Raw genomic sequence first — 14937 nt, 5'->3', positions numbered from 1 at the left:
AAAACCCCGACCTGCTCGATGACAGAAACGATCTTCTTCAAGAGCAACCCGAGTGTGACCCTGGCAATAAACCTTCAGAGCGCGAATGCTGGATGCAGACAGGGAGGCAACCATCCGTTTTTAGGTCCACAGCTGATAGGACAATAAATCACAGGTGAGACTGCAAGCTGAGGATGGAGAAGCAACAGAAGACGTGGGCTGGGGAAGGTGGTGAGCCTCCATCGTTTAATGAGGAGGAGACGGGATGGGAAAGCAGCAGGCTGTTGGCAACAGCCAGAAGGCATCTATAGCCTGTGGGGAGAAGGGGCTATGACCCCAGTAAACCCCACCAGCCCTCTCCTTAGGGTCCTGATGCCCCGAAATAGCCCCCAGATCATTGCTCCAGGACATGGCTGATTTACCCTGAAGCCCTGAATCCAGGAACTGCTCATGCTCCGTGAGCATCCCAACCGTGCCGGCTCACAGGGGTGCTTTGATGACTTTCCCACAGCCTGGTTTTTAGCCAAAATTAAATTTCCAAGAGGCCACAAAACCCGAGACCTGGTCAGAGGTTGGTACCACAGGCAAGCGCTCTTACAGGGCACAAGGAACTAAAATTCCGACCTTTGTCCCAAGAAATGCATAATCAGCCAGCACTAACAAACAAATGCCACGTATCCATTAAGGAGAACTGTACAGCCCTGCCTGCGTAAAAACAAAATAACACCTTGAAATGCTTCAGCAGCTGTATGGGCAACAGGAGGATTTACATTGCCCCAAAGTCACAATGCAGAGGGATGGTGTGGATTCACCTTACCTGGCTCTTTTCTTGGGCTGAACAAGGGAATATTTCGTGTTTCAATGGCCCAGAGGACAAAAAAACCAACCAAACAAAAAGGTGTGTGTAGGCAAGAGATTTTGAACATTTCAATACCTACGTACACCCCCTCCACTGATTTCCTAAATTAAAACCAGCTGAACCTAATATTTTTTCCCCTTTCAAATTTGGTGGAAAAATGTTCTTACCCAGCCAAGACCATATGTGCCAATTTTCAGCTCAGAAGGAATTTCTGGATGCTGGAGAAAGAGGATGGGAGTTGAAGATTTATAGTAGAAGTGCCATCTCAGAAGTATCTGAGCTGGGCTGGCAGGGCGCTGCAACTCAAGCGTGCTTCTTGCTGCAACCACAATTGAAACCGGCTTCAGGAGGTCTGCCACACGTCCGAGAAACAGAAAGGGAGCTCTCAGGTTTCAGGACAGCCCCGTTCAGGGAGGTACACGGGATGGTGCAGAGCTGGAGGCATGCGTGCCATCCCATGGTCTCCAGCACGCCCTCTCAGACCCCCCCAGGAGCAACGCCGACATAATGGTTCAGCTCTTGGCTGACACGAGACCCGGGATGAATTCATCCCTAGGGTTCTTTTTTTTTCCTGAGCTATGATGTATACGGCCACTTGTTGCTAATTCTTTACACCAGTTATGGAGGTAATTTCCTCATTTGCTGTTTTCCTTGGAATTGGAACTACACAGCTGAGTCCCCGTTTTGGGATGGGTTTATCAGCTGTTTCTGTGAAGGGTTCTGGATATTCTCCAACAGTTGCCACCTGTGCCAGTGGGTAACGCGATTCAAGATGCCAACGGGAATACTCAACAAGCTTCCGATTGTCTGTCCCACAATATTCAGCAGCGAGAAGGGTGTACAGCCTGCTAGGCTGAGCACTGACCTCCGGCCAGGGACCCCACCGTTGTCCATCTATCCAAAACATTTGAGATGCGGGTGTTTAGTGTTGGACATCGACACTTTGGAGGTAAAGAATTGTGAACCAGCTGAATCCACCCAGGGAAGAGTTTCTGGGGATATATGTTGCTTTCATACTTCACTAAAAGCCCTAATGCTTCATTTCGCGTTTGTGTTTGTGGAGGTTTTGTCCTTACCCTTTTGCACAGCTCAGTTTTCAAACCAACGGTGAGGCTAGTACTGCATGCTCTGCAAAGCCCTGGGCTTCGAGAGAGGTACGGACCCATTGGAGACAGCTGGTGAAGCGTACCAGCACCACTCAGAGGTCTGGAAAACATGACCCCCAAGGAAGGTAGGGAAGAGCAAATGGTGGTGTGCAGCTTAGAGAAAGCCGGGATGAGACAGGACAGCAGTTAAGCATTAAAGGCTACGGCGAAACAGCACGGACGAAGCTTCTGCACGTCACTATGGACAAGAGAAAAAAATAATGGTTTTAAGTTGCAGCAAGGAAGATACGGATTTGATACGCAGCTACCTTCTGTAAGGGTTAGAGAAACTGAGCAAGAGCTTGCCTGGGTCTCCACCACTTGTGGCGGCAGAAGACCCTGGGGTGCCAGGAAGGGGCTTGGTGCCGCTGAGCCCGCTCTGCGGTGGGGCTGGATGAGAAGACCTCTCCACACCCCTTCCAGCCCTATTTGTCAGGGATGCCATGCCGTGCGCCTCCCTGCGCGGGAAACTAACCTTCTGGAATGTTTGGATAACTGCACACCGAAAAAACCCACATTTCTCCGCCTTGGCAGCCATTCACAGACCTAAACACAAACAGCTGGATCCCATTTCTCTGGCCTCAGAAGATGAGAGCAGCAAGGTAGAAAGATTGATTGACATTAAAGTTTAGATTAAATGAGTCATTTAAATCGATAAGGAATCAGCCTGAGTTGAATTAAGTCACTTAAAGCTGATTTAAGTGTGCCCCAGGAATATTGAGCTACCCTGATTTAAGAACTTGCCTTCAGACCCATGAGCATCACTGCATCTGGATGAGAAATTAGATTCATCAAAGCATGGCTGAGACCTTCAGGCCACAAAACCCTTGGATTTACAAAGCTACGAGGAGAGGTCTGCACACAGACAGCCAAATTTGTAACCACCCACCCCAAACCAGGTAACACCAGTGATTTTTGAGGTCCCAAGGGACCATTAGAGTATTACAGTAGGACCTTTTGTCTGATGCAGCTGGGAGAGTACATATACACTAGCTTATTATCTAGAAGCTGGGAAAACATGAGAGAGAAAAAAAAAATCCTATTTACTTGCTCAGTTTTCACACTCTTCCCAAAGCCTTCACACAATGGGTTGTTGCTCCTGTGGTCCTTCCACTCCCACCTAAGCCAGCCCTCTGGCCTAGATGGGCTAGCCCAGGAGGGCTCCCGCTCCAGACCAACTCCTTGGCTCTGCTTCATTTCCTTGCGACATCAAATCACCCCAACACCAGTTGCTACAGATGGAGAGGGTGGGCTTTCCATTATAATTCTGCAAACCCTTGGAAAAGCCTTCCCTTTTATGCAACAGATCACCAAATCACCAGGATTTTCCCCAAATCCCTAGCAAATGATGTGCACGAAGAAGGTGCGATGCATGGTGTCAGTACCGGGACTGCAATGTTTTGGTGACACCCAGAGGCAAGGCACTGGGATACCTTTGGACTTCTCACATGTCCTGGCGAGCTGTCACTCGATCGCATCACTCCAAAGGGAATTGACCCAGGGCTGAAACACTGGGAGAGGGGGAGAGAACTCATCCTTTGCAAAGGGCATAGTTTTTTGGGGTGTTTTGGGTTTTTGTTTGGTTTGATCTTTTTGGGGGGGAAATACTGAAGCTTGCCACCGAACCCCCAAATTGCTGAACCCGGATCTTAGCAGTATCCCCCTCCCAATCCCATACCCAGCGCCCCCCACATGCCTCAGACTCCGGGAATCCGCTTACATGTACCATTCATTCCCAAACGCCTTCTCCCTGTTTCCAGGCATTGTCTATGTACGGATTAGCCCTGGGACCATATGTCTGAAACATTTCATCGCACCGGCACAGCTGAAAGTAGTTGGTGGTTCGTATGATCTACCTCGGGCCGTGGAGCTGTATCATGCCAGGGAACATATGTCTGTTGTTTGCCGGAGCGCAGCGATAAAATGAAACATGCTGCCTGTTATTTACCCTTCAGCTCCATTTCGGATTGCCTGCTGCCGCCGCTTTTCATGCTAATTCATCACCATCGCGTGCGATTAGACGCAGATGAGCAGTATATTAACCTGTGCACGGGCTGGCTGGATGTGAGCATCCTCCCAGCGACGGGTGCCTGATACTGCCGGCGCGGTAATTCCGGCCCTGGGAATGTCGCCTTCCCACGCTCGTAACCTGGGGAATGAGCTCAAAGCAAGGTTGGGATGCAGTGAAAAGGCAACGAACTCGGATGTTGGTAGGAAACAATTAATGTAGCAGTTCATGAATCAATCTGCAGAATGGTATGCACATGTGGATTCTTTAATTATGATCCAATTTTACTATGGAAAAAAAAGTCTCTTAAAAAGGAAAAGCAACACCCTCCTGTTAAAAGGGTTTAAGCAGAGAGGTCCACGCAACTGCAGCATGTCCGTTTGAGAGAGGCTAATAATGATTATTTTGAATATCAGAGCACTGACAGGGAAACCTACTGTGCCAGAAAATGAAGAGGTAAAAAAAAAAGCCCAGGTGAACCTGGCGCCAGCCATGGCATGCAGCGGTTCGGGTTTCCAGCAGGTTCCCTCCAAATGACATAAAAGCCCAAGCTGGCTCCCAGGGCATGGCTTTGAGAGCAGAACGAAGGGAATAAGGAAAGCTAATGGCTGATGATGTCTTCTTCAAGTGTTCTCCTTCACTGGGTTTGCCATGGGAATGGAGACATCAGTAGGTATCTGCCTTCTTTTTATTGCTTTGCCCCAGTGTACCCTAGGAAAGGTACCCGCTTAACCCAGTGTGGGGTGATCTCAGCCTCATTTCCTTCTGCCCACGTCTCTGGCCTCCAGAAACAAAGTCCCATTCTTTCTGCAGCAGCAGATGCACTGAACGGTACCCAAGTACAGACTATCACAGCTCACCCATGGCCATGAACAACTCTGTATTTCTAGAGAAGCCTGGAGTAACGAGTACTTGCAAAACAGAAGAACTACGGACACTTGCTCTTTGGTCTCTATTTTCCTAGGGAGACACCACGTAATGCTAACAAGGCAAAAAAGGCAGCTGGCGGCATTTTTCCCAGAAGCTGAGTCAGAGACACCGACCTGCAAAGGAGCGGGATGGTTATGGATTTGATTGAGGCGCCAGAGGTGTCGCCTTCCAGAAGACCATACAGAAACACCATCTCCACGCTCTGTCGTCTTCCAAAAGAGTCACCAAAAGCATAAACTAGGGTTTGATAGCCATCATTATTAATGTGACACCCTGGAAACACTCACGGCTTGTTTCCAGACAAGGTCCCAGGAATGCCAGGATCACATAAAAGACTTTGCAGCGCAATCAGCAGGAAGGAGATGTAAGGAGAGGTTGCAGTGTACGGTCAAGGGGGTGAAGACACCGACGTCTGGTGCAGCCTCCAGGCCAGCTCCAGCTCACAGGACCTTGCCCTCAGATGATCTTCTGACATCGTGAGATGTGCTCCAGCTTATTTACTTGTTTTTCTCTATTTTGACTCGTTGCCCAGCTGCCAAGTAAACGGTCACTTTAAGTGCCAAGTTGTCAAAAATATTGCCAGCTCTGGTCTTACTCCAGAAGTGGAACCGTTTCCTTCGTGGTGCTCTTTTCCTGCCTCGAGATGCTTGGCATCCTGCAAACCACCCTCCTGGCCAGTCTGCAAGTTGAGGGGGAGCACAAAGGGAATTAACTCTCTCCTGACCACAGACTTCTCCCCATCTATTTGAAACACCAGAGCAGCGAATCTCTCCCTCTGCCACTATTTACCGTCACACCAGCAGGGAGACCCAAAATCTCATAAAATGCTGTCCTCAGCCACCCACAAACAAGACTTCCTTAGCAGGATGGAAACACTGTTTGGGAAGCAGCAGAGGCAGCAATTTCCATCCCAGTAACGTATGTCACCCAGCCAGCCTGCGTGCTGAAACCATCACGGAGAAGCCTGGCATCCCACAGGATGCTGCAAAAGGCTCGTCTCCCCTGCTCCCGATTCCCTGAATAACTTGGCAAGGTTAATTAAGCTATCTCTTCTTTCCCCTCATCACCACGTCTGTCTCTTGGAAGGGGGCAGGGGGGGAAAAATCTGTTAACTTTCTAGACCACACAAGTGAAAACGGTGCTGGCAAATAACTCTGCTTGCCCTCTGACTTCATTTTAACAGCCCTCCAAGGAAATAAGGTCAGAAGTTCAGCAATGGCAGGAAAGACCTACTGGTGACTTGGGTTATCCCAAACATTTACTGTACCATTCCCAATTTATAAAAAAACCTACAACAGGTTGAGCTTTTTTCCCCCCTTGGAGCTGGATGAGTTTTCCATCTGGCTTATATTTTTAGTTGCTAGAACTGTCCTCTTCTTGCTGCAAACATGTGTTACAGGGCTGCCCCATGGTCCCATATTATGATAATTATTTTAACGGCTGTTTTGAAACATTGTGGTGGTACACCGAGAAACTTCCTCATCAGCACAGTTGGTTAAACAAAAACGGATCCCCAGTCAATCAAATGCATCTAATAAGTTGTAGATAAATACATGATTTCATCACCTCCAGTACACTGACCCCAAGGAAAAGGAGTGATCTCACTCAATGTGTTGATGTCTTCCAGTAATAAATGGCTTCGTCGTACCATCATGCTAAGCAATAAATGATCTCACAAGACGTGCTGCTGTAATAAACTAAAACAATAAGAATGTGCAGGAAGGAAAATACTGCCCGTGGTGAGCTCTACTACCCAAAACCATGTCTTAGCTGTTACAGACATAAATTAGCCGTAATAAATCTTATTGGTTGTTTCTTTAATGACATATATCTCCTGCCAAAATGGTAAATTCTTGAAAGGACTGTACAAGTAGATTAAATGGTTTCTGTCCTTGGGAATGTGGAAGCCTTTATTTGTTTTTCTTAAAAGACTTTTAAATATCCTCACATTATACGTCAAACAGATGTCCAGGGTAAATTCTCCTGACCCATTTAAACAGGTTTTTTTTTTTAAAGCTGGAATTAAAGTCCAGTTTCTGCCGCCCATCTATAGACAGACTTGCTGGCCAGCACCTGACAAAACTCTGCGACTGTAATGTTAAGGTTTAATGGCTGTATGGTGTGACTTTTAATGGCAACGCTGAGGAAACTAAGATAAATTAAAACCTAATTGGGAACGTTAACAGCTTTACCAGTCTACACATATGGACCCCAGGAGAACACTTTGAAAGATGTTACAGTTAGCTCCCGTTGCAAGGTCTGCAGCATTGCACGGTGACCTCAAAACTTGTTCCACCCTTTGTTGCCACGACGCCTTTAAACTCAGATAAAAATACATATTTTGCTCCATGCAAATATAACAGAAACATGCAGAAAGGGCTTTGTTTTCTCTTGCGAACAGAAAAGCAGCTCATTCCATGCCTGCTCAGTAGGATGGATGCATAATTTTCAGACGCTGTTGCAACTTCACCGACTTTGTTGAATCGCCCCATCTGGTCTCTCAAAAAAAACCCAACCAAACAAAACAAAACCCCACAAAACAACCCACAAACATCCAGCCTGCCCCATCAACAAAAGGACTTGCAAAGGCCAAACGAAGACATGCTTCCTGCTACAGAGGTACAACTGCAGTTGGAAATATTGGAAATATTGGAAAATATGGTTCCAATAAATATATGGAAGGGTTTAAAAATACTATTTGAGCCCTGCTTAGAGTTTCACACCATAAAATCCCTCTCCCTGGAGCACCAGCGGACAAAACCTCATGTGTTATGTCCAGGGACAGGAACATCCCTCTCTGCTTTATGGGCAGAACTCAAGCATGTGCCTCCGCAAGGAGACCCCTTCTACAATTATCTGTAGGAGCTCACCAGTAAAATTGCTGTACCATTTCTAGATGTTATGAAGCAACTTATCGTTCAGTGCAACGAAGACTCTCCTGACACCTGCCTCCATGTGAGAGTGCAGCTTCCCTGATTTTTTTCCAAAGCTGCTCGTGGGGCCGTAGTGTGGAGAGGACGAAGGTTAAACACTTAAGCTCTGACTTAAAGCTGATTTAATTTCAACCAGGGTGGTGAATGGTTGTTTGGGTTTTTTTTAAACACCTTAAACATTTTACTCCACCTGGGAGTGCTGCTGCCTTTCAGAAGCAGATGCCACAGGCTTGTCTCTGCCTCTGGAAGGGGAGGTTGGCCTCTCCCCACTGCCCTTTCTCACAACCTTGGGGCCGCAACCCCTGGAAAGCTCTGTGCAAGCCACTGTTGAGTCCTCCAAAATTACCACATGCCAACAGAAGAAGTGTTGCTTATTCTATTTTGCACTTTTGAGCATTTATGCTGCAAAAACATACCTGCCTGCTTATCCATGACCTCAGAGCCAACCTCCCGTCCTCACAAGTGTACAGTTATGTTTAACACAGGTGTATTTTTGCAGAAACCAGCCCAAATCTTCAGTATTGCAAAGCGCCCTTCCATATTGCAAGGGAAAAGCACGGCCTGTGGAGGATGGGAAATGCAAATAAAAAGTCAGAGAAACCTGAGGAAGAAGCAACTCATCCAGCAAATGGGAAAAAGGGAAGAAAAATGAAAAAGGAGGACGAGAAACACAGTACGTCATGCAGGAGAACTAGCTGCCTTCTCCAAGATGGTGCTGGATGGTGAGAAATAACTGGATGATAAAAAAAAAAAAGCTTTAGGAAGGGCTGTACTTTATTATTCCACTGCCCCAAGAGAGCCACAGCCTTTCATGGGTCACCTCAGCCTGAACCCAAAGCAAACACAGCGACAGTAAATTACCCCAACAGGTACCAAATGTCTTCATCCAGCCTGCAAAACAGGGAGCAGCAAAAAACCAGCGACTCATGAGCTGGGTAAGCGATAGCGCGCCCACTTAGGCATTAAAAGGGCATTTTGATGCCATTTAATGACCTTTTTTTAAACATTAAACAAAATTTCCTATAGTATGGAGGTGCAAATCACAATAGTTTTAATATTGCTGTAATATTTCAGCAAATGCCTGCATCCCCGCAGGACGGTACCCAAGGTTACATCGCCAGGGCTGCCGACACGAGAAGCTGCCACCCGGGAAGCGGTTCCCAGCAGCTCCAGCCTTACTGTCCCCATGTAGCAGGCGGAGAATTTGGGAGCCAGGTCACCCAAAGGGGCCGGCAGCAAACCCACCCCTCCCAAGCCCCAGAGGAAACTGTAATTACACCCGGTTGAAATGCCTTTCTCTGAGCCTCTGTGTTCAACCCCAACTCTCTTCGCTGGGGCTGTTTGTGTTTCTCTTGAGAATACTTTGTGTTTTCACAGTTCAATTAAGGGACAAACCCTTTCCAAGAACAAAGCAATGGAGGTACAAACATCAAATTTATTAAAAAAGAAAAAAACTAAACTAACCAGGTTTAGAAGGCTTCAGGCACATTGCCTGTTCGACAGTGAGGCAAGTAAGCAGCCTTAGCACAAGTGAGGTGTCTTCCAAAATTCTCATGGCTACAGTCGAGTCACAAGCCAAAAACGCCATTGCTATTCATGATTTGCAAAAAATAATTGGACCATTGGAAATAAATGCTTTTCAAAGCCTCCCCAGCAAAGCAGCCCAACACTGTGTGTGTTGGCAGGGCAAGCAAGGGCTTGCAGAGGAGCCTGAGCCCAGGTGCCCTGGCTGGGTTTGGTACCTGGAGACTGGTATAGATTTTGACCACAGAATTTGCAACACGCCAATATTGGTGTCACCAATGCATTAAGCTGGTTTGGGCAGATTTTGAAACGAAGATGCTCTTGTTCAAGGTCTCAACGTAATGCAGGTGTCCCAGGCAGCTCCGTTAGGGTAATCTGGCAATTTTAAATTAAAAGCACTGCCAGTGTCCGATTTTTTTTCTTTTTGTTTTTAAACACTGTTTATCACCCTGCCAGAAAAGTGTGCTTCAGGGGTCACATCAAATAAATCTGCTGAAGTATTGGGTTATTGGAAAGCAAAAGAGGGCAGCAAAGGATAAACGTGAGCATCTTCAACACTGCCAAGACAACAGAGCAGGAAAGCTCAGAGAGTTCTTACTAAGGCCAGAAAAGGGACTCTAGGGCAGAAATGTGGGATAAGCCTGGCCAGCTGGTGTGTTGCTTACACGTGGAGGAGGAAAAGGGGTGCCATGGATGGAGTACTAGGCTCGGGTACCAGCTCGCCCGTGAGATGGGTGGCAGCATGTCCCCTTCCCACAAGACTTTTGGGAGGGAAAATGCGTGAAAGACAAAGGTGCCTGGGGCCATGAGGAGTGCACAGACTCAGAGCTGCCGTGTGTGAAATAGCTTCAAACATGCAATGGATGCTGTCCAGGGGGTACTAGAGCATCACGTACCACTCCTGCCTTACTGATTTGAATGAGACAGAGTGCTAAAACTCCAAAATTCAGAGAAGGGGAAGCAGGCAAGGACCAAGCATTCCTCTCCAATTAATATCCTAGCTCTCCCGTCTCCAGCAAACAAAACAATGCTCTTTCCCATCCGTCCCTCTTTGATTTGCATTTCACTTTCCCATTCTGCTCATGCCGGTTGTGTTTATTGGCTCAAACTATGCACAAGCTCCTGAAAATTGTCTTTACAGCGACTTTTATTAGGAAATGAGGCATGAATGCAGAACGACAAACCCCAATCAAGCTTGAAAAAAATCTTTAAGTGATCCTGTTGAATTGATTTTCACAACAGGATGCGAAGAGTTTTGACAGGAGATGTTTTCTCATTAACTTAACATTAACACAGATCACTGCACTGTCATTGCCATCTCCCTTTTGAACAATGCAAGAGCGAGGAGAGGCTGAGGAGGCTCGAATACTTTGGGGGTCCTGGATTTGCCATAAAAAGTCAAAATGACCAACAAGAAACACCCCCCCCAGTATTTTTATCCATAACTCATGTTATAATCTGTGAGTCCCACAAGGCATTGCGGGCACCCAGGCACAGAGGAAGGATGCTGCGCATCACGAGGACGGATGCTGTCATGGTACCGCCAAGCCCACGTGGAGCGGGGCTCTTCACTCGAAACCCTCAAGCAGCACGGATGCCTTGCTACGATGTTCCGCCCAAGAGCTAAAAATGAGCCGCTTACATTACCCACGCTTCCACATGCCTCCTCTTCCTCATCTGGGGGAAAGAGAAGTGGAACGCACTCGAAACATCTCATGCCAGGGGACTGTTCTCCTGACTGTAGGCTTCCAATGCAGCCATGACCGCCAGACACGGGGGCAATTGCAAAGAGGTTCTGCTCGTCACGAGGACAGGAGACCCCCACAAGTAGGCGCTGCCGTGAGGGCGTTAGTGAGTAGCTCTGATTCACAGCCAGGTTGGAGTCAGCATGAGGACTTCCACTATTCAGATAGGTTTGGGACCACAGAAACCTATATTCTTCTCCTTCCTTTATCGATTCTCTACTGTATTACAACGTCTTATAAATCGGCCCCGGTCTTGGTCCGTGCCTGAAAACGCCTACGCTTCGGCAGCACATACCATGGCGCGAGCAAGTTCCCTCCATAGTTTTTTTTTCTTCGATGTGGGAATTACTACATATTCAATGCGTCCAAAGGTTGATCTCAGCAGATGCCTTTAACTGTAACCACGATGTAAGTGATAAAATATCGATGGCAATGGTGGCGTGCTCAAAACCATGCAGGCTTTGCCCACTTTGCCTGTCTAGAGTTTTGGATAGTTTTTTTCCTCGCTTTTAAGCTGCATTTTGCCTGCTTTCATGAGTAAAATATACATGTAATTCATTAAAATAAAATTCCAGTGTGCAAGATCAACATGGAAATGACATGAAACTATGTTAAATGTTCATATACCCCACAGAGCTGGGTGGATTAGGAGAAGGCTAGCAAAAATAGAACGACACCAAAACACTCATGCAAACAGCTCCCAGGAGGAGCAAAGCAGGATAAGAAAGGCTAGGAAAATAAAACGAGGCATTCCTCACACGGATTTCAACACCGGGGGTTAAGCTGAGTTGAGTTCTCCCTTCCACCCTCATTCCTGTGCTGAGCAGGGAACTATATCGATTAATCTTCAACGAGGAAGTGAAATGCAAACAAGAAATGTGCTGTTTTGGGGACTGATCCAAACTCTGTTGAAACGGAGACTGCGTTTCTCATCTAAGCCCACAGGCTATGGGGTGAGCTCTGGCTGGGCATTTTCAAAGTACAGGGTAGCATCACACACCTGCAGAGAGCACCCACATTTTGTCCCCAACTCGAGACAGGTCGCTCCAGAAGGACACCACTGTAAATCCGAGCAGAACTTCCCAGTGTCTCTAAATAGTACCTAGCCAGGATTTTATCTAAAAATGTCAAAGCACGCTTAAGAAACATTTTGCAGGGAAAAATTAAATTTTATCTCTGAGCAGCTCAGCTTTTGGAGGAAGGTTGACCATGAGAGGAGCAGACACGTGACTGCAGAGGTGCCACGCTCTGATCTGCAACGTGACTTGTACATCCAGAAGCTCAAAGCGCTGCACAAACCCCTTCCAGGTACAAAAACGCGGCGGTGCCTGACCACTGCAGAAAATAATATGGAAACACGAACAGCGCTGGGGAAAGGCCGCGCCAAGAGTGGTTTGCGCTGGACGTCCGCATCCCACCGTACCAGCTGCAATGCACAGCTTGCCGACACGCTATTCCTCCTCTTCGCTGCCCCCCAGTGCAGCCAGAGGCTTCCCTACCTCCCACCCGCAAAGGAAAGTAAATATTTGAGATGCCAGAAGGGATAAAGGAACAGCAGAACGTGCCTGGAGGTGTTGCTCAACCCAGTAATGCACATTTTGGACAACTGGGACGTGACATCAGCTCTCGAGGTTAGTGGATTAGATTTGCTCCACAACCCCCAAATAATTAGAGTTTTTACAGCTAGAGCCATGGCAATGGTAGAAGGCAAGAGTGTGATTTTTGCAGTGGAGGGAGCTAAATGAGGCTCTCAGCTGGTTTAAATCCAGCCCTGATGGACTTTTTCTGATTTTCGCCAAAGTACTCAGCCTTTTACCTTGTTATATAAGCCTAAACCTGATGCTTTTGTCTGGAAATTCCCCACTTCAGCTGAGCCCAGAGAAAGCAGAGGCATTCATCCATGGGCTTCGTTCCCTCCTGTTTACCACCCACCATATCTCCTTGCGTGCCTGGGGTAGGTTGGGTAGGGCTGTGATGGCGAAGGTGAAGGGAGGTGCTGCGGAAGCAATCACAGCACAGCAGAGGGGGCTGATGCTGGCAGCATGGGACTATTTCCCAAAGCCTCTGTGTACGCCTTCACATCCCGATGCAAACCCTATCGGGGCAGACAGACTGATGCTCCAGAAGGAGAAAGAGCCCAGACGCCGTGAAAAGCATGAGAGATGCTTCCTCCCGACCAATCCTCCTGAGCGTGCTTTTGCTGCACAACTCGCCTGCCTTTCCAGGTTAACAACGCCAAGGGTCCCACGCTCCCCGCAGAGGAACTTGTCTCAAGCTCTTTGATGATTTTCAGCTCTCGCCTCTGAAACCTGTCCAGAAGGAGCCGAGACTTCACAGAAGATGCTCCATATCATTATTTCAGATAAAGTTACATGCTCAGAATGTTTCTCCTTTACATTTCTTTTGTATCTTAATGGGATTTTTTTTATCCCCTGTAGTTTTGCTTCTCTTAATCGGATGCCAAGTAACGTGAAATAATGGCTGGATACATGAGAACACAGCCAGCTCTTGAAGAGCCCAGTGTTTCAAGAGAAAGCATCCAGCAGGTCACCTTGCAAATCACCTTGGAGGGACCAGTCTTGGACCTGCCGAGGGGCTGATGGAGCTGGGCGAGAGCAGCACAGTTAAACAGGACAGGGACGCTCAGCTCGACCTCTCCACGCACCAGATGCCACCTCTGCAGGACGGACACAGCTGAAAGGCCGTGGCCAACACAACACCCGCAGGCTTTTTGCAAAGATAATTCACCATGTTTTACTTCTTGCTGCTTTAAAGCATCCCGAGCTCACCATCTGCGACTGCGATGGAAAGAAAAGAGACGGAGCCTGGCATCGCACTGGAAAGCTAAACACCTTCTCACCTCCCTGGTATGTTTTAAAACTACAGTCTGATCATGATTTGGTATTTCTATTTCTTCCGTTGGTAGCAAATAAAGCAAAAATTTAACCGATCTAGAGCAATAACACACAAAGCTCAGCCTCTAGCAATTTCCTTCAAATTCATTAATATGCCAGGGCAGCCGAAGGAGGCAGAAAGGGCTTTGAAGTGGGCTGATTGAGATTCCTAAACGATTTGATCAGGAAACAAAATGAAAATACAGTCTTAGTGGAAAAAATACCCTTATTACCAGAGGATCTTTTCTGAATGCATTATTTTAAGAAAAAATTAAAAAGCTATTTTTTTCCTTTTGAGAACGGTAGACCCTGCAATTTTACCTTAGTAAAAAAAAGCGCACGTCCACATTGCTTCTGACAAATGAGTTGGGCTAGTAATGATTTTAATGAAGTCATTTTGTGGATGTGTATCTACTTATTTACAAAATGACTAAAAAGGATGTGCTGGCAGAAGCTGTGAAGGTGAAATGAAGCTACGTCTGCTCGCACCTGCTAAGGACCCCATCCCATCCCGCTCCACAGGAAGCCCACGGAGAAGGGGAAGAGATGGGCACTGCCTGGCAGCGCCCACTGCTCACAGCAAACACGAAGCTTCAGAAAATGTAAGGATTTTCTGAATTTAAGGCGCACGATAGGGATGCTTGGGAAGCAGCAGGCAGCTGCCACGGCTTCCCCTGGGCCGAGGTGTCCCCATGGGGCTCGTGGACCTTGCTGCCCTCCTGGGCCAGCTCCTTCTCTAGGGCCTCCCCAGGGGAGCGGGTCTCCAACCTCAGCCAGACGCTGCTCCCGGGGCCAGCCTTGCTTTTTTTCCAAAGTTGATTTTTTTTTTTTTTTAATCCTGTGGAACTGGATGGAAAATTCCACCCAACGCAATCAGGGAAATATCCAAGAGAAAACCCCTCCTGCGGGGAGACGTCAGA

Source organism: Phalacrocorax aristotelis, chromosome 3, assembly GCF_949628215.1.
Source record: "Phalacrocorax aristotelis chromosome 3, bGulAri2.1, whole genome shotgun sequence".
Classification (NCBI taxonomy): Eukaryota; Metazoa; Chordata; class Aves; order Suliformes; family Phalacrocoracidae; genus Phalacrocorax; species Phalacrocorax aristotelis.
This window is presented reverse-complemented; position numbering follows the sequence as displayed.